This window comes from Parus major, chromosome 10, assembly GCF_001522545.3.
Source record: "Parus major isolate Abel chromosome 10, Parus_major1.1, whole genome shotgun sequence".
Lineage (NCBI taxonomy): Eukaryota > Metazoa > Chordata > Aves > Passeriformes > Paridae > Parus > Parus major.
Window position 1 is genome coordinate 9,296,751 of NC_031779.1, and position 26,490 is coordinate 9,323,240.

At 43.3% G+C, this 26,490-nt stretch overlaps 1 protein-coding gene across 9 annotated transcripts in view; it reads left to right on the forward strand.

Moving 5' to 3' along the window:
• SEMA6D (semaphorin 6D) overlaps positions 1 to 26,490 on the forward strand; it is a 209,556-nt gene that overhangs the window by 164,430 nt on the left and 18,636 nt on the right. For 3 of the 9 annotated variants that reach the window (XM_015638979.2, XM_015638984.2, XM_015638986.2), the window contains exon 1: positions 15,130 to 15,232. The exons of 1 other annotated variant lie outside the window; for it this stretch is intronic. The gene's annotated coding sequence lies outside the window, so the exon portion shown is untranslated. Of the gene's footprint in view, positions 1 to 14,183; positions 14,202 to 14,833; positions 14,853 to 15,129; positions 15,233 to 26,490 lie in introns of those variants that run through there. 5 more of the 9 variants (XM_015638988.2, XM_033517082.1, XM_033517083.1 and 2 more) reach the window with 3 other exon arrangements.

Genomic DNA, 26,490 nt, shown 5'->3' on the forward strand with positions numbered 1-26,490 from the left:
CCAGCAGTTATGGGGAGCAATTGCTTGGCAGAGGGGCAGTAAAAAGCAGCTGGGCCTGGAAATGAGCATCAGCATGTGGGAGGGGATGTGTGTGCTCAGCCTGAGCACCTGGGCTTGCCCTGGTGCTGGCAGACTCCTCTGCCCCAGCAGACCCCTCAGTACTGCCCAGCACATTTTGGGAAGTTTTCTGGCTGATCTCATCACAGGACTGGAAGCTCTGATCTCAATCAGGAAAACTTCTCGGTCTGTCAGTGGCTCTTGAATGCATTTTCAAGGCTTAGCCATGTGCAGATGGAAGGGAACATGTCCAGGGAATTTAGCTGAGCCACAGGACAAGCAGCTACCAAGGGCTCACACACCCTGCTCCATTCACTCCTTGGTGGGATGCAGTGTCTGACAAGCAGGTGGTAACAAACAGCTTGAGGAAATCGCTGCATCTGCTTTGTTAAGTGAGCATGTGTCTGAGCCCTGAATCCATCTTTCAATCAGGTCTTTAATAGGCAAATGTAATCTTGAAAATTAGATTCCTGAATAGGACCCAGTAAGGAATATATGAACATTTCAAATGGTTTAGAATGAAATCAAACCAAAAAATGCAAAGTAGTGTTAAAAGGTCTCATAGTACTGAAAGCAATCACCATTACACCAATCAGTGATGAAGTTTGAAACTGGCCAAACTCATTGTCTAGTTTAACTTGCAAGTTTGAGTCTGTCCTGAACAAAGAAAATCAACAGTAAACCAAAAAATCATGGGAAACGTATCCAGTGTTTACATTTCCATCCCTTTCAGTGGCTATGATAAGGGAGAGACTAGAAAAATACAGATTGTAAATTACAATCTTATCTTTCTACTCCCCTTTTAAGATTGATGAGTTATAAAAGCAATTAGCCAGAAATGTTTTTAAAACTTGTCAAATGCATTATTTGACAAATATATTAATAAATCGTGTATCTAGTAACAAACTGCAGGAGCTCTGAAAACTACCTCATCATTTTAAAACAACTTGAAAATCTCATTTCATCCATTGATGAATCACCTGCCCACATTAGCAATAAACTGGCACAAGTAAGACAGAAACATTTTTATCTTTCAAATCATATGAAGAGCATTTCAGGACACTTGGCTAAATTTAAGCAAAGACAAAAAAAAGGCACACGTGTATGTGTTGTGAGATAGTGGAGGCACACACATAGATTTGGGGCAATTCTCTATACCTCTGCAAACTCCCACTCTGCTTTCTCTGCAAGGACTCTCTTCTGCACAGGGAGTGGTGGTGATCCGCAGCTAAATCTCTCTCAAATGATCCCCAACCTACCTGCAGCTTCTGAACTGGGTAAAAACCCATTTAGTCCATTAGACACCCATAAAAAAGAAATTATTATAGATCAAACTTTACATTCTTATCAGCAGTTTTAGTCTCAAGCAGTCAGGTAGCTCCATGCAGACAGCTCATACAAAGAATATGTGTCACCTCCAGTATAACCCAATGTAGGTCCTTTAGGAAAAGGCCCTTCCTCCTCCCATCCAGGTGGCACACCTTGAGGTTGAGAAGTTCATTGCCCTCTCCCCTTCCTCCCCCTAGCTGAGGTCCTGTCAACAGCTGAATTTGATAAAAATGAGAAATTTAAAATCCATGTTTATTTAACTGTTTGTGTAATTGCAAAAGTGTTTGTCCTGCACATTTAACTGGCAGTGGCTCTCAGGCCTGGTGGATCCTTCATCTGGAAACTCTTTTATGCCTCATACACTGCTCATGATGCATTGTCCCTTAATTGGGTTGAAATTAAATAAACTGAGCCAATCCAATTCTCCAAGGCTATGGCCTCCTATCTGTGTACTGGACTGTAGTAACAGGTTGCTTTGCATTGCCAGGGGATGTAAATTGTGTGCTTGGTTTGGTGCCTATGCAGCGTGTACTGAGCTCCTGCTGGCTTCTCAGGGAGTTCCTAAGCTGTGGCCAAACCCAGCTTCACCAGGTACTTTTCCAAAAAAAAAAGGTTAAATTCTCGGATCCTTGCAGTATAAAATATATAAAATATAGCTATTTGTGATCCATCTCCTACTGATGGTCAGTTCATGCTGCTCCTGTTACCCACTAGCAGTAAGCTAACCATACTGTCGTGCTTTTTTCTGCCATGTACTCACTGACATTTGCAGATGACATAGCTGCAAGTATGATGTCTTGGTGAGGGAGAAACAGTTCAGAAGCACACAATGGTTATCACAAAAGTTTCATCTGGAAAAGATTTGTATCTAGTAAGAAGGGAAAGAGAAAAAGAAAAAAAAAACAAAGTCCTTTATTCAAAATTAAATACCCAAAAGCATGGCTTTTGGTGAAGAGATGAGTGGGAACCCAGTACTTAGTTTCTCAGAAGTTCCTGCAAAGTAAAAGTATTGCCTGCTGGATCATTTCCTCTGTTAGTTATTCACAAGAAACCATACCATATATTAATAGATAACTTGGCCTTAGAATTTTTTTTTTTCAGGTTGTGTTATTGCCTCATAAACACAGAGATTTTTTAAATTGTTATCAAAATAAATCACCATAAAATTAAATATGAAGCAATAGAAGAAAAAATCTACAGTACTGCTACACCAAATTCTACTTCAAGCACTGTGCTGCTCTTCTGTGAAATTTGTTGTTCTTGCAGGGATCTAAAAGCTTTGCCATATTCTTTCACTGATGTGGGTAGTCCAAAAGCAGTAATCACACCTTTAGCAAAAGTTTATTTAATTTCCGTTGGACTGTGGGCTCCAATTTGGTAGGACCATCTTAACTCTTTTTATATGCAGCCAGCACTAGCTGCTGTTCTTTGCTACTTTTCACCTTAGACAGACATTTATGGCTGAGTAAAGTGGCTGTAATTTATATCTGAGCAAAGCAGGGCTCTTGATTTGGAGCACTTTCCATGGGTGTAAATGACAAGCCCAAGGCAGCAGCAAATCCAGCCCAGGAGATAGTTAGTCCTTTTCAGGGAGCTGGGGAAATGAAACTTGATTATTGTGATCTGTACTAGGTAGATGTTGCAGGCTGTGTGACACTGCAGGAGAGGAGAATTTTGGTTGTGCTGAGCCATACAGTGCCTCATTTCCCACCCTTGGTGTGCAGCAGGGATCACCAGGCATGGATCCCTGAGCCTGCCCCAGGTAGGAGCCTTTCCACGAGAATTCCCACACCTCACTTTGAGAAGGGATTTGGGAACCTCCCAGATGTGCAGACACAGATGATGTTATGAACACTGTGATTCTCAGTAAATAAACTCTTGGGAAATGGCAGTACCCAATTAAATGGCAATAAAGATTTTGTTGTTTCAGTTTTATGCACGTTTTAAGACAAAATCTGTGATGAACTGCATTGTGTATGCTTGCACCAAAATAAAGAGGGTAGCGTGGCATATTAAATAAGTTTAGCATTAGACTGGTATCTTTTTCAAATTATGACTCACTAACAGAATTTTACAGCAATTTGATTACAATTTTACTGCATGGAGGACTCTTTAGCATCTGTTTCACTGATATCCACCTTTTAAATTTTATTTAATTTGTATTGATTTTTCCTGCACTTTCATAAGCAGGCATCACACATCTGAGCACACACAAAAATGATTACTTAAGTGATGATTTTAAAAAATGGATGTACATTAGCACATGAATGATTAATTCCTTTTTGTGAGTACAAGCATCCAGGCTATGGCTGAGTAAAATATTGATGGTACAAAGGAAATGAGCTGTTTCTTAATTTAGTTTTGTTCTGGTAATGTGTAACTAATGTTGTTCCCTTCTAGCAGTATGCATTTAGTGACCCTTTTAAATTTTAATACCTAGTGATAGCTAAACTAATAGTTTCATGGGACATATAAGACAAGATTTTGAAAAGATACTGATAGCGTTTACATGCATTAATTTGAGACTCTCCAAGACATATAACACAAACAGAAGAACCTAGATAAAGTCTCCACACACAGGCTGGCATTTCACTGGAAAAATGAGGATTTTTTTGTACAAGACACACTGAAAGGTAGAGACTTCATTGTCATATTAGTCTCACGAGGCTGTGGCATATGAATCCCAGTTCATCAAGACCTGATGGTGAGGCCCTTGAGTGTGTGGGTGTTTCTGACACTAGAACAGAATGAGACTGCAGGACTGCTCTTACCACCTGACACTTGGGCACGTGTTTACTCTAAATGTAGGGGGACTTGAGCACCGAGATCAACCTCAGCTGGACTGCTGCAGCTACACTTAGAGGCACCTACTTGGTGGTTTCTCACTGTTCCACAGCTGTTGAGGTGTTTCTGGAAGTTTTTGCCTCAACTACAGCACCCTGAGGTGTTTTCCCACATATTTGCTACTAAATGCCACAGTGGGGAGAAAGGCACTGAAATCCAAGCACTGCTCATGTGGTCCTGCCCACACCTTCATTGCAGAGCATGGCAGGCCTGGCTCACCCATGCCAGACCTAAACCTGGTGCCAGTGGAACAGAGCAGGACAGGCTGCAAATGAAACAGAAACTTTTCAAATACTGCCTAGATGTCTGTGAGCAGCAGCGTGTGTAAGGACACAGGTTAAGGTAGAGCACAGCTCCAGGCTTTGACATCCTCAGATGGGAATACAACCTTGTTACTCAAGGTTGATATACAGACTGGATTGCTGGCACTGCCTACTCCTGCCCATCTGCTGGAATGGCACTTTGCCCACAGCGTGGTGATGTGCCAGGTTTCATTTGAAGTAGGTGTCTTCTAACAATGGGTTTAGAAAGCAGCCTGTTGAAGACAGCAACTGACACTTCTTTCTTCAATAGGCTATTTTTGGAGTGGGAACACTTGCTGGCAGCAAGTGCAGAAGGCCTAAATCAGTTTCTGCTAGTCAGCTGCAAATAAAAAAAAAAAATCTCATTTGCTACAGAAACAGAAGGTTTGGACTAAAAAGTAAAGTGATTACTTCCATTTGCTCTTGCTGGCCTCACATGGGAGTGTTTATTGTGGGTACTTAATCCCACTTTACCAAACTGCCTGGCAGTTTGCAGGTGAGAAGAGAAAAAGAGGAACGGTGTATTGTTTTTGAGACAAGAAAGGGTGCTTCTTCGTTTAATTTTAAGCCATGATCCTTTGATATTTTCCACTGCTGCAATGGATATTATATGGTAATCCTGCCAGGACAATTTATATGTAAGGAAGAGTTTGAGGGTTGGCTCCCCAGGATGACATTTGAAAAGTATAGTTCACATTTTTTTTTCTTTTGGCACCTGAGAGAAAAGAGGGATCTTCACTCAGTCCCAACAAAAAATGAACAAGATTTCTGTCATCAGGTCTGTTTGAAAGGTTTTTGAAGATCCTAGGGAAAACACTGACTTAGTCACTGTCAAAAGTTCATGAAGGGGTGTAGATCAGAGAGCAAGTTAACGCATGCAGTTCTCCTGAGTGCCATTCTGGATACAGGATGCCTGAAACGTGGGTAGGGTGTAAAACCACATGGCTTTAAGAGCAGCCCAGATGGCCAGCAACCCCAGGAACACATGCACACGTGCTATCCTGATCCTTCTAGGAAGGATTTTGAATCTAAATTGTCAGCCTGACATCAGTGCCAGAACATTAGTGATGGGCAGGACTGATGGATGATCCTTGCAGAGAGCTCCTTGTAGCTGCAGGTCTGTAGTAAGAAGTCATATGGCCTCTTCTGACATGTCCAAAGCTCATCTGAGCTTGAGTCCTGGCAATGTGATGGGAGTCCAAGGCTGACCATGGCCCTGATGTTCTCTCCAAATCCCCAGTCAGCTGGCTAAGCAGTGGACAGTCTCCTTTCTGCCTGCTCCCCCTTTACTGTCTCCCCCAGACTCCACTCCCTTCTTCCCCTGGCAGTGCTCTCCAGGCCTGGGGCAGTGCAGGGGGCTGTCCAGGTGGCAGGGAGCCTGCTAAGCCTGTGCCTTATGCAGCTGGTCTCCACATATGGAGAGTGTTTCTGTATGGTCTGGCTACACGACAAGTGGAGACCTTTCCATCCCTCATTGGTTTGGTGCTGAGCTCTTGGCCTGGTGCATATACATGGGCAGTAATGGCAGGGAGAGGAATTACCAACTAGGCATTCTCTGCCAGCATGCAGAGTACACATGCACAAAATAAACAATCACTAGACTCTTGTGAATGTGGGAAGCTATACAGGCAGCATCTGAAGTACTGAGATAAAATATCCAAGTCTGAAGCAGCTTTTGATAAGAAAGCTGAGAATAACCTGTAGTTATCTTTGGCTATTGGACAGTAGAGACTTTATTATAAAATGATTTATTTGCTATAACATGACTGCTAAAAGCCTGGCACCCTGTTATGCAACTAATTTTTTAAAAAGTCAAATCTATTAAAGGAGCTGGAAAACTTTGACTGGAACCACAAATACTGTTTCTTCCATTGCTTCCCAAGTAGTGAACCACTTTTCATGCCCTCCTCTTCCCCACAAAGACACATAAGAGAGATCTGTAGCTAACAGCGACAGCAGCTACGACTGCATCACTCCAAGCAGCAGAGGGAACAGAGTGCCTGCAGCAGTCTCTGTGATTTGCCAAGAATGGAGATGTCACGGCTTACTCTTTTTTCCAGCTATGTCAGATGATAGTATTGGCATTCCTACCTGAGCCTGTTTTTCCAAGTCAAGCACCATCCAGAGTATTTAGTTATAACTTGTTTATTACTGGTTGTTTCTTTGTTTTATGTTTTTGCAATGTTAATCCTTCTAATGTGTGATGCAAATAGGAGATTTTGTAGGATAGAATAGGTGCCACGGCTAATTTATACTGCCTTGGATCCAAAGTGCTTTCTACACTTTTGACCCCACACACCCCCCTCTCCTAGACCGAGCCTCCTCCCTTGACAGCTCCTTTGCATGACTGTTTCCTGCATGAGTTGTCACAGACAATGGTATTTCCCCAGACTCTGTGGAGCTTTGCATCACTCGAGATTAGTGGGCTGACATGCACAGTCATACAAGCAGCTGGCATACTGTGATCAGTGAGACAATGTGGGGCTGAAACAGGCCACCTATCTCATTGTCACCTACTGTCACCTCAATGGTGAGAATGTGTCATCTTCCATTCTCCAAAGGAAAGCCATAGGATATGTCCCTGGATCAGTGGCTTCCAGACATGGTGCATATTCCAAATGTTGATGGGGGGAATGGAGCAACAGTGACTCCAAAGGATCAATCAATCTGCACTCCTGCCTCTTTACTATAGAGAATAGTAGAATAGAGAACCTATAGAGAGAATATATAATATATGGAGAATAGTAATTTTGTGTGTTCACCTTCCATAAGTGGAAATTTTTCTTCTGCACTAACGTGCAAAGCACAGAGCAGAGGAAAGGAAACGTTTCATGGATGGCTCTGTTACAGCTACTCAACAGAAAGGATTTTGCAGCCAACAGCCAGCACACAAGAAGGAACACTGAGGTACATCAAAGCTAGAAGTAATTTTTTTTCAAGCTAACAGTAATGTTAGATGAGTCCATAAGTGTCAAAAGACTAATTAAAGGTAATCACCTGTGTCTGAAGAACAAAATATCCTAGGCTGAAGTTAGATACTGAGATGTCAAGGGGAACACACTAAACAGAAACTCGAGGTAATATGCCAAAGGCAGCAGCTCCTGTCATTACTGACTGGACCATGGACTTTATTGTGTGTGTCACAGAGGTAAAAGTAAAGAGTTTGATCATCGTTCTTCTAACCTATGATAAGAGTCTACCCTCGTGCTGGTGAGAAATACCATGTGGTAAGGCTTTGTTTCAGAATTCATTCAGAAACAAATTTGCAAGCAGTTTGTTTAACTTTCTATTCTTAGTAATTACTGGTATTAACTATTTTCTAAGCACCCTCCCCACACCATCCACGGATAATGTCTGTCTGATCCTTTACAACTGTTTCACTCTCACCCAAATGAGGCAGGCTTTTGGCTCCTGAGTCAGTGTTAGGCTGGACAGCTGCTTAGCTGTGACAGCCCAAGGAGCTACCTCAGGCTTGCCCAAGGGGGATTCAGACTGTACTAAATTACATTCTTAGAGACTTATTTAAGGCCTTAATCCATAGAGTTATATTTGGTGGGACAGTGAAGGAGAAAGGTTTATGTGTGTCTGTCTGCACACACACACGTCCAATTACGTGTTTTCTGTAATACTAAAACCTCCATGACTATAAAATGTCATCAGCTGCTACCTGTGGACTCACCTTTGTGTAGGATGTGATTGTTTGTGTACGAAGTCAAGCTGATTCATGTTGGATTTTATGGGCTCTGGAATGAGTAACACGATACAGATCTATAGATAAACTGATCTGCTGGTATTTATAACCAGTGAGCAATTGCTTCATCCCTTTGCAAGTTTTGAGATATGAGAGTTACAGTAGAAAGTAGCTTTACTGTAGCTCTGAGCTGTTTGAGAACGTGTATGATTGGCTACATTTCTATGGGAATATTCAATTTACCTTAAAGAAGACATCAATCATGTCTTTGGTCATTCTTACTGATAGGGAGTAATTCTTCTTCTTGGTCAAGTCATAAAACACTTAGCATTCTGAGCCCAGTAAAGTAAATAGATAAAATCATCTGCTCTCATCCTACATTATCTTGTAATTTACACATAAAATACCAGTGAAATAATGGAATGTTTTCAGGCCTGTTCTTGTTTCGAAGGTCAGTGGGTCTCCACAGGACAAGAGAGATTCATCACATAGAATCAATTACAAGATTAGGTAATCCCCTAAAACAGGGCTGAAAAGTGATTTTCTGTAACAGAAGTTGCTATACATAATATATAAATAGATAACATTAAGTGTCTTGTCATCTTGTGATTATATGCCATGAACACAGATTTGTTACTAATACATCTTTTCATCTGTCTATGCCTGGAAAAGGCAGCACATTTTACTACTAGTGAGGAAAAGTGTAGGTAAACACTGTGATGGTAAATCTGTACTGAGTAGCAAATGACAAATGAAATTTTGGAAATTAAAATTGTAGGCTGTGAGGAAGATCTCCTATTAATCTTGGAAGTGTGCCATTAAATCTAATTACAGTATTTTGATGATATTACCTTAGATGTTTTGAATTAATTCCCCATCAAAAGATGGGTGCTGTAATAGACCAAACTGAAAAGCTAATAATTGTACAGAAAACTGAGGGTTTTTTGCTTTTAATCATTCCTGCAGACATGTAAAGTGCTGAGCAATACCTACTGCTCTATACCTGCACCCAAAGGGCACCATGGCCATGCCTTCAGTTTGGCTTTGGTGTTGCCAGCTCTCTGCCCTGTACAGCTGTCCCTCACTGGGATTATTTTACAAGGTGACTCTAGGAATTAATCGTGTTTTACTATTGCAGTGATCTTTTCATGGCCAGAACCATTGGCCTGAAAGAGTTGGTTTTTCAAAGTTAAGCCTGATGAGGAGCTTACAGGCAGGAAAGACCAGTTTTACAGGACTGTGCCCAGTTATGTTTATTGCTGGAATCCCTTTTATTAGCTTTGACATACAGTCATCCAGATTTCACTCCAAGCACATTTCATCCAGATTTCACTCTAGGTACATTTCAAGTTGTAAAATACACAGGATAACACATTGCAAACGTTGTGTCTATGTCTCTTCTGTCTTTGCTGACATGGAGTTCTCTCTGCCAGCCCCAAAGCCTCGGCACAGGAGGAATTTCTGGCTTTCCACTGTCTCAGGTTCATCTGCACAGGATCCTGCAGCATCCCTGCTGGCTAAACCATGCAGTATACTGACGAAGCTTTTAAAAAAATATTTGTTTTCCAATTATTTTTATTCACTACTGGCACATCTTCTCTGCCTCCCCAGAGTATATAGGGGGAATTGGAGAGCCAACATACTGAATTTCACCTGGACCTTTGCCTGAGAGCAGCTATTGGATTTATCACTTAAATATTCAATATAGAGCTTCTTCTGTGGGCTTCTCAAGGTAAACTGATGTCAGATGATGGTGGGTGGTCATAAAAAACAGTGTGGACCCATTTCTTACACCAGCCAGAAAGCTAAATCACAGAACTGAAAGCACATGGACATGCTGGTCCTTTACAGAGTCAGGACAAAGTTGCCAAGTTGGGGTGCACAGCACAGCATCAGTGTTGGCAAAAAGTGTATCACTACAGCTTCAAGTGACAGGCATTCAGCCTGAGATTTCTGCACATCCCTCTAAATGAAGAGACAGATTAGAAAAATATAAAAAAGGGAACAATGATGTTGCTAATGGCTGGACTCGATGATCTTAAAGGTATTTTCTAACCTAAATGATTCTATGTTAAAGTGAATTCTTGACAGTCAGAAATACTTTAAACACAATTCTTAATACAGCACCCAAGAAGATGCTATAAGAGCGCTGGAATTGTTTTCTCTCCTCCCTATATTTTACAAAATGGTAATTGCTTAAAAGCACCTCCTATAATTTTCTGACAGCTGTCAAGGGTGAAAAGAGGGGTCTCCCATCATTTGGAAAATATGAGAAAATTATCTTCTTTCTTTTAAGCATTATAAAGAACTGTGCTCATGTGGCACATTGGATACTATTTACAGGGATAAATTTATGACATTTTTCTTAAACTTAGCCCTCTTTAAATAATACTTGACTTATAAACAATTATTTGTCTGTATCAACACAGCACAGGCTTGTTATATTAGCAATTTGCTATTTTTAGCCAGTTGGTGTAAATCACAAGCAAAAATGTTCTGAAATGTCTCACTTCTGACTTGCATTGATACTGCTACAAGCTCAGGACTCAAAGAAGGAAAATGGTTGGCCCAGCTTTATTGCTTTGCCAGCCAAACACTGGGATTTTCACTGATATTCCCCCTGGCAACAAGGTTTAGGGTGATTGAACAGGGATATTATTTAAATACACTCTAGGCAGATTAAAGACCCCTCTTCTTGGGATCTAAACCATGGGGAATGGGGAAGAATGACTGGCTAAAGAAGGGCAATACCTACAGAAAGGGTCCATGGAGATGGGGTGCTAAAGCCAGGAGTAGTCAGGATCCCTTTAACAGAAGTGAGCATTAGGAAACATGGAATTCTGCATTGTGCAGGATGACACCGTAATGAGCTATCAGTTCCTGCTTATGTGGCTTTAACCCTGTTCTGGTCATGAGCTGTGAGGCATTACAGCTTGATCTTCCTAGTTTCTACATTTATGTTCTTAAAAGTCCAAAGGAGAGAATTCTTCACCAATCGATAGGGATTAAAAGCCTGCTTTTCTTGGAAATTGTCCTACATTTATTCACGTATTGTAAGCACCTTCCCTGCCTCGTGCAATGGCTCCCAGGATATTGAGAAGACAAGAAGACACATAAAACCAGAGCTGTATGAAAATAACTTTTCTAGGTTGTTAATACGAACTACTATTATCAGGCAGACAAATGTTTACCCCTTCTATGAGAGCATTATTCATTGAATAGCACCTTAAATTGTCCAACTAATTTTATGCACTCATAATAAATAAATTCTATTCTCTTTTACTATCAAACTTAATTACAGTCAAGGTAAGTCATAACATCGCACTTTGCAATTTAGATTTAAGGACAGTGAATATAAAAACTGCATGTCTACTTCATCAGGAATTAAGTATCGATCCATATTAAATTACCTACCGGCTCCTCTATGCAATGCCTTGCAGTAGGCAGATATCTGTATGCACTGGAAATAAAGAGAAGGGAGGAAGAAAATATTTAGCTTCAACAAAATAACTCTTAACATCATCACTTCTTGGCACTGCTGTGATTTGACCATCCCCCTGTAAATGACATTTGCTGTTTTTATTGGAAATGACACAGCTTAAATGAACATGTCCTCAAAATATAAGTTTGATATTTCATTCAGAAGCCATTGTGTCAGTGCGTTTGCATGCTGAGTCACTGATGGAGCTCTGGCTCAGCCAGAGGTAAACTGTCAATTCCATTTCCCTCAGTACTTGGTATTTCCAAGGGATGTGCCATTGAGCTGACTTTTCCTGAGCTACCATGATCTGCAGGTGGTTTCCCAAACTTGCAAACTGCCCTGCACTGGCACTTTCTTACCAAGCATGGCTGAAGTGGTGATGTCAATCAACTCACCTACCTGCTGAAATCACTTCAGCTTTGGTTATAAACCCAGTGGAGGCATTCAAGCAGAATGAAATGTCTGGTTTAAAAACAGTTTAGTATTATCCATATTTTAATGAATAAAAAACTCAATATGTTGTTCTAACAGAGGGTGGTTCTGTTACCGGTGTGTAAATTTTTAATACTTTGCTTATATTTTTAAATTCATGAATAAGTGTGGCTCAAGTCTGTAAAGCACTTGGAGGGTGAAAAGTCCTTTGGACAGTAGGAATAACACATACACATTACCCATGAGACAGGGTAGGCAGGTGCTCCTGTTACCCCCTGGGATACAGGGACAGGCTCATTGAAGCCAAATCTGGTCCTCGGGCATTCCTGGCTCTTGGGCTGACACTCAGTCCATTTTATTCTGCCTCTGTACTTTCAGATTCTGCTGATGTGTTTCTTTTGCAAATCAATCATTCTAGGGGTAATTAACATTTAAAAGCCAGGTTTCTTTTAATTACATTAGTATATTTGTGACAAGAAATGTGTTGGCAGAATCCAAAGGTTAAGAGTTACAATGAAGAACAAGTTTTAGGATAAATGAAAGTTAAGGCCTAAAACACCCTGACAATACCCCATTAATCTGCACACTATTGACACAATAGTGGTCTGTTGTGTCAATGAGGACTTAAGAAGCTTTGCAGCACATGTTGCTGATAGTTTATCATATCAATAGGAGCCTGCATATATTTGTGTTTAAAAACCTGTGGCTGTGTAATTCCCTGACTGCACACATATTGTAAATGCACATACCTTAAATCCTCACATAAAGTGGTTTCTAGCCATGCAGCAAATTTTGAAATGATAATAAACTACCATATTTAAGTGTAGACACAATATATTAGCCTTGGCTGTACCAGAATCCTCTAAAATGCTGTACTTCAAGCTGAAACCCTTTGCCCTACGGGAATGCGATCTGATTCTCAACATTGTGTCACCTGCCTAATTGAAGCAGAAGGAGATTTAATCTTTCATCCTGATATATGAAAACCTTGAGTCAGCTTGTGGCTGGGAGGTATAGCAGGGAAGAAAGGTCCCTTCGCACAGGTCACCCCTCTCAGAGCAGAGGGGAGCACACAGCCACAGCCCAGGCAGTGCCAAGGGCTGGGAATCTGATGCTGGGATAACCCAGCAACATCGAGGAGTCGTCTCTACACGGCAGTCACAAAAGGGGTGTATTAAATGAAAATATGAGTGGCTGTTCCAGTACTGCAGTTTTCCTGGCTGGCACTACCATCAGGAGTTTCAAAAGCCAAGGAGCAAATCCCACATTTTTAATGCCCTGGTGTGGGTAGCCTGTACCTAGGCACCCATCCACAGCCACCATAAATCCCCAGTGCAGTGGGTCTGCTCCGAGTGTCTCACTTCCAGTGCAAAGGCCACAGAGCTATTATGTGAAACCAATCCTTTTGGAAGCACTTTCAGCTTTTTTCTCCTGAGGTTGCAATTCAATTCCTAACCAAGCAAGTAGTCTCTATCACAGCATTTTCATGCACTGCGCAAATTTTGATGCTTTTCAGATTAGGGCTGTTCATGAGAAAGAGAAAATAATGCCCTTACACCTTTAACCAGGCAGCAGCTCCTGGGGTGCCACATAGCAGTGCTATGTTCGCTGTGAGGAAGCCCATAATGATCTTGCCTTTAGCCTGTCACCACTAGGAAACATCAGAGAGAGACAGCCAGGGGACCGAGTTGCCAAAAACGTCCTATTCCCATGGCTGGGAGATTTTGTTGGCACCATCTCTAAAGAGAATTTACTATGGGCCAAATCCTGGCGCCCTTACTTAGATGAATCAGTTCTCAAGAGGCAACGCTCCCGCTGCGAGTGGTGCGTGCGTAGAAACCTGCCAGATCAGCCCAAAATGCTGCTTGGGAGTATCAAGTGCTTGTCTTCCAGAGGGGCAGGAGCACTGTGGGAAGCAACCAGCCCAAGGCTTTTCTGTGGAGAGGGGCAGGAATTTGGGAACTGCACATGAATGAAGGATATATTCCCCAGCAAAAATCTCTAAATTACTTTTACTTGGAATTTTTCTCATTTCCCATTAAACAAACACAGATGAGAGAGTTTGGTGAGTAATCCATTTTTTTCCCTTGCAGGGGCATCCAAAATACTCCATGGTACTTTAAGCTTTAATTAATTTATCTTTCATGTAAAGAAAAATGAATTAGTGACAGCTATTTCCTGGACTTCATTTCTGGGATTAAACCCTTTGTTTCTGGAATATCTGAGGGGATTTTGGACAGGCATTTAAAAAGATGTCATTTCAAGGACATCCCCCCAGCACCACACGCGAAGTACTCGTCTGCAAAATCGAGTCTCATTAGCCTGCAAAATTGCATTCCTCGCAATGACTTTTTCTTTCCAAATAGAAATGAAAATTTCTCTCTTAAAAAGCGAAGGTGGCGTCGGCGATGAACAAAACAAATTCTCGATGGCTTCGCCCCAGCTGTTTACCTCCGCGGCCCGGGGGCGGGAGGGACGGGGCAGCTTTCCCGAGGTGGGCTGGAAGGGGTAGAACTCCGGGCGAAGTTTGCCCGAGCTCCGCGCAGCCGGCCGGGGCCGGGGCCGCTGTCGGTGTCGGGGCGGCGCCGGGCGCTGCCCGCGGCAGGGGAGGCGGAGGCGGGGGGGCAGCGGCCGGGGCGGTGCCGGTCCGCCCCCGCCCCGCCATGGCGCGACTCGCCGAGCCCCGCCGCCGGCCGCGGGCCGCGCTCCCGGAGCGGTGAGACCGGAAAGTTGTCCGCGGTGGTGGCGGGGAGCGGGCCGGGGGCCGCCGCGGTGCGAGGGCCGGCCGAGAATAAATCCATTCTCGGGAGGTGGAGGCAGGGGTGGGCTCTGCCGGGCGCGCCTCCCCCGCGCCGCCCCGGCTCGCAGCGCAGCGCCGGGATGGGGCGCCCGGCGGGGGACGGCGGGCGGAGCGGGCCCCGCCGGCGGGCGGCGGCCGCGGGCAGCGGCGCGGCGGCTGCAGGTACCGGGGAGAGCGGCGGGAGCGCGGCGGCGCTGCCGAGCGGAGCGGGCGGGAGCCGGCGCCGGCCGCAGACGGGGCAGCCGAAGCGGAGCTGTCGGGTTTATCCCCGGCGAAGTCGCCCCGGGGCGCTTGGGGTGAGTCGGGGCTGGCGCCGCGTCGGGGGCTGAGCCGGCCCGGCCCGGGGCTCGGCGCTGCCGGCGGGGAGGGTAGCCTGGCGAGGCGTGATTTACGGGCTCCCCGGCAGCAGCCGGGCGCTGGGAGGCAGAGGGAGCCGCGTTTCCAGCTCCCCATCAATTATGGATGGAAACAAATACTGGAGTCAGTTCGGAATCGTCCCCGTGCCGCGGCGGGGGCAGCTCCGCGCCCGCCCTCCTGCCGAAAACAATGCTCAGGTGCAGAGCGGGGAAACTTTTTTTTTTTTTTCTGGGGAGGTGGGGGCGTTTCATCACTGCAGAAACTGATACAGCTGCTTTCAAGGAGTAATTAGAAAGGGTTTAAAGCCTTCTTTATTATTTATAAGGCTGAATGGAAATGAAAGGTCACACAGATATATCTAGGTGGCTATTACGCCTGTGTTTTAAAGGAGTGTGGGGTGGTTGTGGAGGGGTTTTTTTATGGTTGTTGTGTTTTACCTTGTGAGTTGAAAAATGCGATTAACTGTTTCAGGTTGATACGTTGAAAAAATTGTAGTTCTGGTGGATATCCCACTTGTTAGCATGAATATAGCCAGTCTTAAATTAGTGGGTTTCTGCCAATCTCTCAGTCGTTTCTTACTTCTGGTCAAGATTATGTCTTCATCACAGGCATTAGCCTGTGAGTAATTTGAGCAAAATTCAGCCCTCAGTTTGTAAAGTCATTTGTATTTGTATGTGTGGCTTAGAATACATTTGCTTTTGAGCATAGCAGCAGCAATGATGGTTCATAATGCTCACATATGTGGCACTTGCTGTACAGATGGTATTGTAGCTTATCCATGTACACACACACACACGCTTCACACATAATGTGCAGGAATTACAGCAAACTTCCTCAAGAATACTGTTCAGTGCTCTGTAAACGTGTGGCGGTTTTTTTCCGCTGGTTATTTCCTTTGGGAGAAAAAAGCATGCATCTTTATTGGGATACCTTTGTGCTTCAAGTTGTTGATCTTACTAATGTTCCCTAAATATTATTTGGAGAAACAGCTTCCTACTGTCTTAGAGGCATTTACTGCTGGTCTGTTGCTCTCACATACAAGTACTTTCACAGAGAATTTTCTGAGGTTTTCTCCTTTTTCCAAGTCCAACAGGAAGCTCATTGTAAAGCTTTGCAATTACTTTTGTGGCAAAAGAGAATAGATGTTTTTCCTGCTGTATTCACGCTATAAAATTCTGTGCACCTCTAAAGTCTACTTCAGTTCCTTTCAGTAAATAAAGCTGTATGGAATCACGTTTAATGTAGTGAGTGAGGGGCATATTTTGTTATGTTGGCAGATATTGTATAAACATTTAGTCTGGCATAGATAAAAACAAATTGCCAGCTTAATGCTCTGATTTCTTCTCTATATAATTATGAACTTCAATAGTTTTTGTGATAACTAATATAAAGCTCGGGGTTTTTAAATCAGGAAGGAAAAGTTTGTAGTAAGAATATATTAGGATTCTGAATTATGTAGCTCAGATTTGTTTTCAGAAAGGCAGCCAAAAAAGTATAACCCAGAGGCTCTTCATTGGTTTATTTAACCAGCTTCTCACTTTCATCTGCACCTTTAGTTACAGTGAACCTTCCCCCCCCATATCCTGCAGTCTGTCACTACCTGTTCTCCTTTATGGTGAGATGCAACAGAGATAACATCATTTTCTAAATGTGCTTTGTGTGATGCAGGAGTGTGTGCCAGGAATACAGTGATGGCCCTGTCAAAGCTCTACAAACCAGCTGTATGGCTGCGGGATTTTTCCCCCCAGCCTCTCGCGCCCTTTGAGCTGGACCATCTGAACGTTCCTGGGAATGGCTGAGCTGAGCTGCCTGTTAGAGCAGATACTCCAGCCCTTGGAGCCACCATAACTTTGCTGTCTATTTATGAAGAGCACACATTTAGATAGAGGGAATGGCATCTATAATTAAGCATTCTAAGTTGATCTTTGATCTGATCAGTTCTGTCATTAGAGGTGTGTGAAGGAGAAGTCCAGCGTGGAAGTTCAGTTCAAAGTGTATGTTAGGCATTTGTAATAATGTTATCTTCTGGTGTTACTACAGTTGATCACATTCAGATTTCGGTTCTGAATTTTTATGGATTTTAAATTATTTTAAAAACATTAATGTGCTTAACACAGGACTCAGTATCCCCTGAAGTCAGGTTAGCCAGTTAGATAGACAGAACCTGCATGGAAATGTTGAAATGCTATGTTTGTTCTTCTGAAAAATAAAAAGCAATTTGAAATCTGAAGTCAAGTAGAGATCAGGGGTGAATACGGTCAGTTTTCATCAGGTGTAGAAAAGTGGTATGACTGACACTGTTTCAGTTCTAGTCTTTCTTTGTAAGACAAAGGAAACAATTACTTCAACAGCTTCTGTGCCTGTGTAAGCTTATGTGAAGCTTACTAATGTTGCAGTCTCTGATATTTTTCAAGGCTTAGACTGTGTGTTTGCTTACTGAACAGAGGACATGATGGTTGATTACATACTCATATGTTAAACATACCTCTAATTCCAGATTGATAAAATCAGATATCTTTCGACTTGATAAAGTAATAATTTGCTTCGGAAGTAATAAAGAAAAGATAGAATAAGGCATATTATTGGCATTGGGTAGTACAAGTTATTTTCAGTCTTAGCAATTCTGTGTGTAATTAAAACAGTTCAAATGTCGCTTTCGTCAAAACTGCTGCTCGAACAGATGATCCCTTCTTATGCATCCGATAAGCTACTGCAGTTACTGTTAAAATCCATCTAAGCCATTTTATTAAGCTGTTGCTTGTTCTGTGAATAGCTGCCAGCCTTAAGTTCAAAGGAAAGTGGGTTCTGATTTGTTCCCGTGTCACATGGAAGAGGTGTGCAGTGAGAACAGTATTACTGCCCTTTCAATGCTGTGTGTGGAGCTGTGTGTGATGTCTGCCATAGCCTGCTTTCCCTTGCCGTGGCTTGACAGTAATTACAGTACAGCTAATATCAGAAGTTGATTCTGTTTATTCAGACAGGAAGACTGTTGAATTGTCCCACTTCCAAAGTCAAATGTTTGTGTTAACCACAGAGATCAAATCTGTAGTGCATATATACAACATATGAGTAGTATTTATTTCCCTAACGTTTCTATTCCATTTGGCTTTTGTTAACTAACCCAGATTAGCATTTTAACAACCCTGAAGTGAACTTCTGCCATTCTTCCTGCTTGGACAGTGTGTGTAGACCATCCATCATCCTGTCCTTGGCCACAACAGGCTACTGGCTCCACAACCATTTGGAGCTACACAGAAACCACCCGACTGTGAACAGCACAGCTGGCTACAGCAATTTTTTCTTCCACGCCACTGGCAGCATTGTCTGGCTATGGTAACTAAAGTTAACATCCAGAACGTGAAGTTTCTTTCATTCTGGCACCCCTGCCCAGCCCCACTGCAGCTCGGTGTGCCCACCTGCAGAAGGAAGGGCTGCAAAATAGCTGGGAGGAGTGAGACAGCCGCTGGACTCTTGCTTTTCAAGGCTCCAGTTTGGAGACAGCAACCTGTTGTTTGGAGTGGGGTGACATTAACTCTGTCCATACTCGAGAGGGAGCTTGCTGCCTGAATCCTGTGTGCGCTCAGTGTGCAGATCAGGGTGTGCTTGGGAAGCGCCAGCTAAAGAATCAGAACTTGCTGCTTTAACTTAGCCACACAAACTGCCAAGGAGCACAGAAAGAAATGGAGAATTTCGGCTGTGTATTTCACACATTCTTGTAGAAGCCTTTTTAGTTCCACAACGGAAACCATGTGATTTCACAGGATCTGTGCCCAGACTCTAATACTTGCTACAGATGCTTTCCTTGGTTTATTTTGCGGATGTATGAATGCAATAAGAAAGAAATTGTTACAGGATTTGTTGTTTTAAATCTGACGTGTGCTGTGAATGGCAGGTAACCAGCAGGTGAATGTACTTGTGACTCTGCTAATTTTACTTGTTGAGATTTTTGCATAATTTAAATAAATTGGCCTAGCGTGACTGTCTGTCATATGTGAGCCACTGCTTTCTTGCTGGAAGAGAACTTTTGCTTTCAAGAGCAAAGGAGGTCAAGAGGTATTAGTGGAAAGGGAGGGGCTTGGTGGGAGTGGAGAAGCAAAGAAGTGGTGGTGGAAGAGGAGGAGCAAGGAGCTCAGGCAAGTGACATTCGTTCTGTCCAGAATGGTTACAAACCTTGTAAACTAAATCAGTCCCTGGACAGCTTTGATTTATATTCTCACACAGCAGATTGGCCTTGGTCTGCCTGACCTTGGTAGCATAACAGAGGTCGTATTTGCACACAGAGACTCTTCGTGCAAAAAGGTTTGTTGTTGCCGTTACTTTTTTTATTTTTTTTTAACCATTACATGCAAGAGCCAAATTGCAGCCAAGTTTTCTAATTGGCTAGCCACTGGAAAAACACAGAATGAAAGGGCTGGATTCTGTTCCCACAGTGGATAGTTTAAAAGAAGAGATGGCAGATGGGTACAGTCAGGCAGTGGCCTCTAGAAGCAGGAGAGCTGTGTTGACCTGCATAATCAGCAGCTGTGCTGGTGCACAAGCCACCTAAACATAGGTGAGCTGCGTGTGCTGGGGACAGGGGGCACACAGCTTTGGCATCAGAGGCAAAGGGGAGCTTTGAAGAGGGCCTGGGATGAGAATGAGGAGTTAATTGGCAGATGCGTGCTAGGGGGCTTTTCAAGTGTGGGAGGGACAGCAGGGAGGCAAACACAGAGTTGCTCATCTGGAAAGGTAACGAGTGAGCGGTGGGGACCAGCATCACACACTGGCTGCCCACCAGCGGTGGGAGTGAAACCTCAGAGGAGATGAGACCTGATCAGCTGGTCACTCAGCTCAGCTCTTACTGCAATAATAGGCTTTTCTTAATGTGAGCTACAGAGTTCATCTTTACCAAATGGTCATGGCAGCTGGGACTCTGCTTTCTCAACAGCAGTAAAGTACCAGCTCACACCTATGTTGGGTAGGGCCTTCCTCAGAGCTTTATTGTGGTGTGAAACAAAAGGTATTTCCCTCAAGTGCTTCTGCCTTGCTTCTCAGGCGTGTGTATGGGCCCTGGTGGTGGGCAGGGACTGCAGCACCAGCACAAAGTGTTGCTGCTATTTCTGTGTCTGTCTGTCTTGACAGATGCACTTTGGGGTCAAAAGAAAATCTTCACACTTGTATGTCAAGCCCTTGTTTATGCTGTGCCTCCATTTAGGTACCCCCTTCCCATGTTGTGTGAACCCCTATGAGTCCCATCAGGCTATGTAACCATCATGTTTTCAGAGACCACAGAGAAGAAAAATGCCTATTTCATTTACAAAAACCTCCATGTATAGTTAAGGCTGCAGTATTGACATTTTAGATGGCACTTCAGTGTAGCCCAGCGTGAGGGAGCGTGGCTCTACCTGTTGGTGCGATGGTAGCGAAAGCAAGAAAGGGCTGTGTAGGCAGTGTGCGTGTTTCTGAGCAGCTCTCTGCCTGGTGGGACAGAGCCCTGCAGAAACAACTTGAACCAAGCAACCTGGATGGCAGGAGAGAGCCCTCTGACCCTTTGACAGTTGTCCAAGAGCCAGCTTTGGCACCCCATGCAAATATAGCTCTTTGTGTATTGCCACCTGGGGATGAGTGCCGAAGAGAAGGGAATGGATAACAGAGGAAAAGCAGTAGTGGGAAAGCTGTCAACAGCGTGTGAACAATGTCCCCAGGTGTCTCGTGAAAGGAGTAATAAGGGAGGGGGGAAATAATCTTGCAGAGTCGAATGGTTTCTTTCAATTTGCAAACTTCTCTCTGTGACAGTTTCTTTAACCCAGCATGTGTTTATCAAAGATTAACACCAAAAAGCCAGTAATTTGTTTTTGCTCAGTAAATCATATTTTCTTCATAAAGTAAATGCTGTGTGGATATTTTTAGCATTATATAGGTTTTTTCCCCTTGATTATAACCTCAGACAAAAATAATCACATCTCATGCTTTGGGGATTAATCTGATTTCCTGCAAGGGTATGGATAGAAATTTTTTTTGTCTCGCATACCACTAGACAGGTTTTACTGTGAGAGTGGATTATGGCTTTTCCTCCCCCTAAAGCATCAGGTTTTCATCCTCACCAAAAACATAACAAACACTGCTCATGGCTAAACAGTGGTCTTCAGCAGCAAGCTGTGCCAGCACAAACTTAATTGTTTGGTACAGATGGGTAAGAAAAGTACGACCTGCAGATGTAAATAGTGTGGGGGGTAGGTATGATTATCTTGTCATGTTACACTGGCCAATAGTGCTAGTGAAAACCCGAGGATTTAAGGAAACATTGTAATTGTATTGGAGATCTGGGAGGCCGGTGTGGAGGAGAGGATGGGACAGGCTGTAATAGAGAGCTTTAAAGCCCTAAGTCTCATTCCCTGATTTGGCACAGATTTCCTTCTGACCTTGATTCAAGCACTTGCAGTCCATATGTTACTGATTTGAATTTTTTTTAAAATTTTACTCTGAAAGGTCTGATCTGTGACTTCTCTGTGGCTCACTAGTCAAAATGCCAAAGTATTGTGATGCAAATATTTCCCTGTCTTGCAGAGTGAATGTTATCCTGAGGTGATGGAGCCCAAGTAAAAGAGAGAGGAGGGAGAGCTGGTGCCCAGCATGGCTGCATCCAGTTTCAAACCCTGCCAAGGCTGGGCTCTGCAGGTTGTGTTTGCTCTGTGGAAAGCGAGCAGTTCTGCGGTGCAGAGTTCCCCAGATCAACACAGGGATGTGCCCAAGCTTGGGACACAGGGCAGGGAGAGCCATAGCTGCCCTTTCCAGCAGTCTTGTCTCCAGCCCTGGACTGGCAACAAATAGGTGTAGTCTACCTTACTGCATTTATATAATTTTAATAACTTCAACAGACTGCAGGGCCAGGAATCAGCCAGATCAAATGCTTCACTAATACATCTGAGTTCTAAATAAATAAAAATACATTTTTCATCAGTATTCTGCATTTCTGGAAAGCCAGGTCCCCCCAAAAGGCCCTCACCACAGGCACCTTTCAAGGCATATCCCTGTTCTTCTGGCCATCCCCAGGGTCTCACAGCATGAGCACTGGTGTTCCCCCCTCTCCCCTGTGAATATGTATATACATACTTTTACAAATACACACTTGGAGACTACAAAGGCAGCAAATGTGATAATGTGATCCAACTGTTCAGTGCTAGGCTAGAAAGAAGTATTTTTCTGCCATTATGTGAAAATTTAGCGTGACTGGAACAGAGTCTGCATTTGATTAGGCAATTTAAGAAATGGAAGAGGCTTCATACTGTAGGGCAGTGCTACAAAACAATTGCTTGGAACATGTTCTAAAATTGGTTTGCCTTCACCAGATTTCCATGTGTTTCTGCACGACATCTCAAATGAAAGTATGAGCCGTCACGTGGCAAGTGACAACATTTTGGTATTATGGAAAATAAAAGAGTGGTTTAAACAATTACTCCAAACCCTGAGAATACTTTGAGATTAAAAAAACAAACTAAAACCAAGAAAACAAAACTCTCTATTTACTGTCAGCCTGGGAAAGACATTTCATAACACATCCTTTTACTGGCATGGTTAATCTTTAATCGTAACAAGATAATAGTAATTGTTAACTTAGAGCTCAAGGTTCCTCCAGGTTTTCATGCCTGTGCTTTGTCCATGTAACTGATGGTGCCTAGGAAAGGGGCAGAGCACATGCTTTGCATGTACAAGTAGGTAACTGGGTGGCCAGCTACCACATTAGTCTGTGCAGAAAAATCAAGGCTAGTTAAAAACACCTTGCTCCCCAGTCTCTGTAGGCAGTATTCCTGCAGGCACAGCTGGCTGACCATTCCAGCCCTGAGAGTGGCATACACAGAATACCAGCACAGTTTTTAAGGTCTCTCATGTGCTTCTTACCAGTTGAGTCCTCTCCTGTCTCTCCCTTTGCATTTTCCGCAGCCATTTACTTTCTCTCTGAAGTGTGAGCAGTGACATGCAGCAGCCTTTTCCCCAGCAGCAGCAACTCAAGCCAGCAATGCTCCAGCAAGGCACAGTGATGAGATGCTGGAGGGATGTTTGTAGCAGGGGAGAGCAGTGGGTGGAAAGAAGTGATGCTTTCTGGAGTGAGGTTGACAGCAACATTGTCTGAGGCACAGCCTGTTGAACAGCAGATGTGCCCTTTCCACAGTGCAGATCCCTTTCTTCTCCATCTGCCCTGCCTGTTGGGGCATATTCCTTCCCCCAAACCTCCCTTCCATTTCAAAACATCCCATTCTCTTCATCCAGTAGGCAAACCCTGACCTCCTGGGATCCAGCCAGGACTCACATGGGCAGCACTTATCTCAGGATCAGGGCTGCAGGCCTGCTCAGGGGGAAGGCTGCTTAGGCTGCTTTCTGCAGGGCTGGCACACAGCAGGCCCAGGGTGCTGCCAGCACCTCCCTTGGCTGTGGCGTCAGCTGGACTTGTGCAAGTTGTGCCTGAGACCTTCATTATGTCCTCACCTGCAAGTACTGGTTTATACCTGTCTCAAAGTTACCTTATCAGATGATGCTTAATCATGCTGAAATGAGTGGCAGTTTTGTATGTAAATCATGCTCTGCAGGCTTGCAGGAAGAACACTGACTTCTTCACTTACAGCACTGACCCACACTTGTAGCTAACCCTCCTAGAGGGAGGAAAAGTGATACTTTGGTCTAAGTTTTAGGCTTTTGTTTCAGGCCAAGGGCGGCAGTTTGGGTGTTTCTGAACCTATGTCTAAGCCTTGATGTACTCTGAGAGATAATGAGATCTTTGCCATTATGGTTTAGGGGTTCTCCCTAGTTTTCAGGATAAAAGTGTTTTGGTCTAAAACACATTAATCAAAAGCATTCAGACACCTCTGACGCAGCTGGGAGCTGGAGGTGCTCAGGACTTCACCCTGATGAGGCACAGCTGCTGTCCCCTGCAGGGTGGCTTTGCTTTCCTCGGGTTGGGGTCAGGGCAGGACTAGGAGTTCCTGCTACCAGAGCTGCCCATGGCCAGGAATTAATGGAGGATCAGTGCCCAGAGTATGGAACAAATATTCTCTGCCTCAGTCTGTGGACTTAATACATCCTAGGGCAGTCCCAGTTGGGCATGAGCAGTTTGAATTAATGAAATGCAGGTCTGCTAAAATGGTGAATCCAAAGCACTGTTTAAGTTAAAGCACCTTGCACTCCATCAGTGATAGCCCAGCCCTGGCAAACTTGCAAGGAAAGCATGTCCTGTAGGATCTTTGCAAAACAGAACAGATTTGACCATAGATGTAAGCTGAAATCAAGGTTGGTTTCAGGTGCAGGACTTTCATGTCATGCTTATAAGGGAAGGTAGTTAACATTCAGTCTCAAAAATTAACTTAAAATAACCCTAATTGAGGCAATCACTTACAGTTTGCTCAGCATTTTATTTCCTTTCCTGCTGAAACTATCTGGTGTTCAAGTAAATTTCTGATCACAGGAGAATTTAGCCTCAAAGTGCTTCTAATCAACCACTAAACACTTACATCATTAAAAGTCACCCCATCCATTTTGCAAGTTCTGTCAGCTCGTTCTAGAGCAAGAGGGGTGCTCTTGCTGCAACGTTCAAAGCCTGCAAACAACTGAAGTGTAGCTGGCAGTGCCATAAGCCAATTAAGATGAAAGCTGTGATACTCACTGGTAGGGTTTCATCACTTTAATATTAAACTATCTTTTTTTACTTAGGCATAGATCAAGAGGTGTTAATGCAGAATCCTTAAAAGAAGTCAAGTATTATCTTAAAATAACAGACCTGTTATTTGCACTTTCATGCTCAATTAATATCTCAGCTCTAAATATCCTAAATTATTTCTTCAGAGCTGCAGACTTTAAAGTTGTTATAAAAAGTAAGGATGGCTGCATACTGCAAGTTTACATTTGGGTGTACGTTTATAGGACAGAAAGAGTTTTTATTACCTATTCATTCATACAAAATCATGCTTCATGTTCCTAAGAGGAACTACAAGAATTAAGCACCTTTCTTTCATTACAGCCACAAATATTTTCCTGTGTTATTTGATAATTAGCTGAAACAATCTGTCACCAAATTCCAGAACATAGATTTATCACATCATAGAGAATCTCTAAGATTTGAATGTACAGTAAACCTCTGGCATTGCCTTCAGGAACTTTATTGAAGTCAGCCTTCATTAGAAGAAACACATACTGGAATGACATTAAAAAGAATTATAAAGTAAATCACACTTGCATTGATGCTGGCTGTTGTATCCCTGCTTTGGGAGGACTTACCATGCTATAAATGCAATTGTTTCATTGGAAAACCTATGTATAGATATGACCTAAAATGGGAATCTAATCCCCTGCCTTTCATATCATAAATACCAATATGGATTTTTAAGGCAAATGTTGCATTCTATGTGGAATACTTTTCTGGCTTGTAAGCAAATGACTCATCATACACATTTCACACAGTGAGACGTAGGAAAAAAAGACCAAGACCAAAAAATAGAGATAGGAAAAAGAACTGTTGGCTCCCCCTCTAGAATTTGAGGCATCAGACCCTGGACCATGCTGGTCATACATTTTGATTCAGATGGTACAAAAAGGCATCATTTTCATATTTTGATTACCAAAACTTTGCCTGGTTCCCCAGTGTGTGGCTCTGCTCTGGAGTTACTTTATTCCAGTCACAGCAAGGATTAGGTGCTATTCTGGGTGAATGTTCTGGTGCATCTGTAGTTGCCACTGTGTACATTTCTACAAGCCTAGGGTGCCCCTGCAGGCAGCCTGTACCACCTTCATAAATTTTCTTCTGAATGTTTTATCTTCTGAAAAGATTGTTGACCTGGCCAACAAACCGAAATTGAGCAGCACTCTCCCTTTCTGTAGTCTGCACTCACTGGCGAGCTCTGTTCTCTCTGCAGCTGGTTCAAGAAGCTGAGCTTGTCCCACCTGGCAGCAGTTACCATCAGCAAGTAAACTCAGGTGCAAATCCTTAATCCACTAAAGCAGAGTCACTGCCAGCAGGCTTTTTACTTCATGAGGCCCAGAACTTGAACCATACCCTTTTCAGGTAGTGTTTTTTAACTGCTTTTATTAGACCATTAGTGATTTGTACAGCAAAAGATAATATCTGAGGCTGCAGTAAACAACATTTTTAACCTTTGTATGCTAGTCCTTTGCATCCAAAAGAAAAAAAAAGTGGGGAGAGGGGCTAAACACAATTAAGTTCCCATTCAGT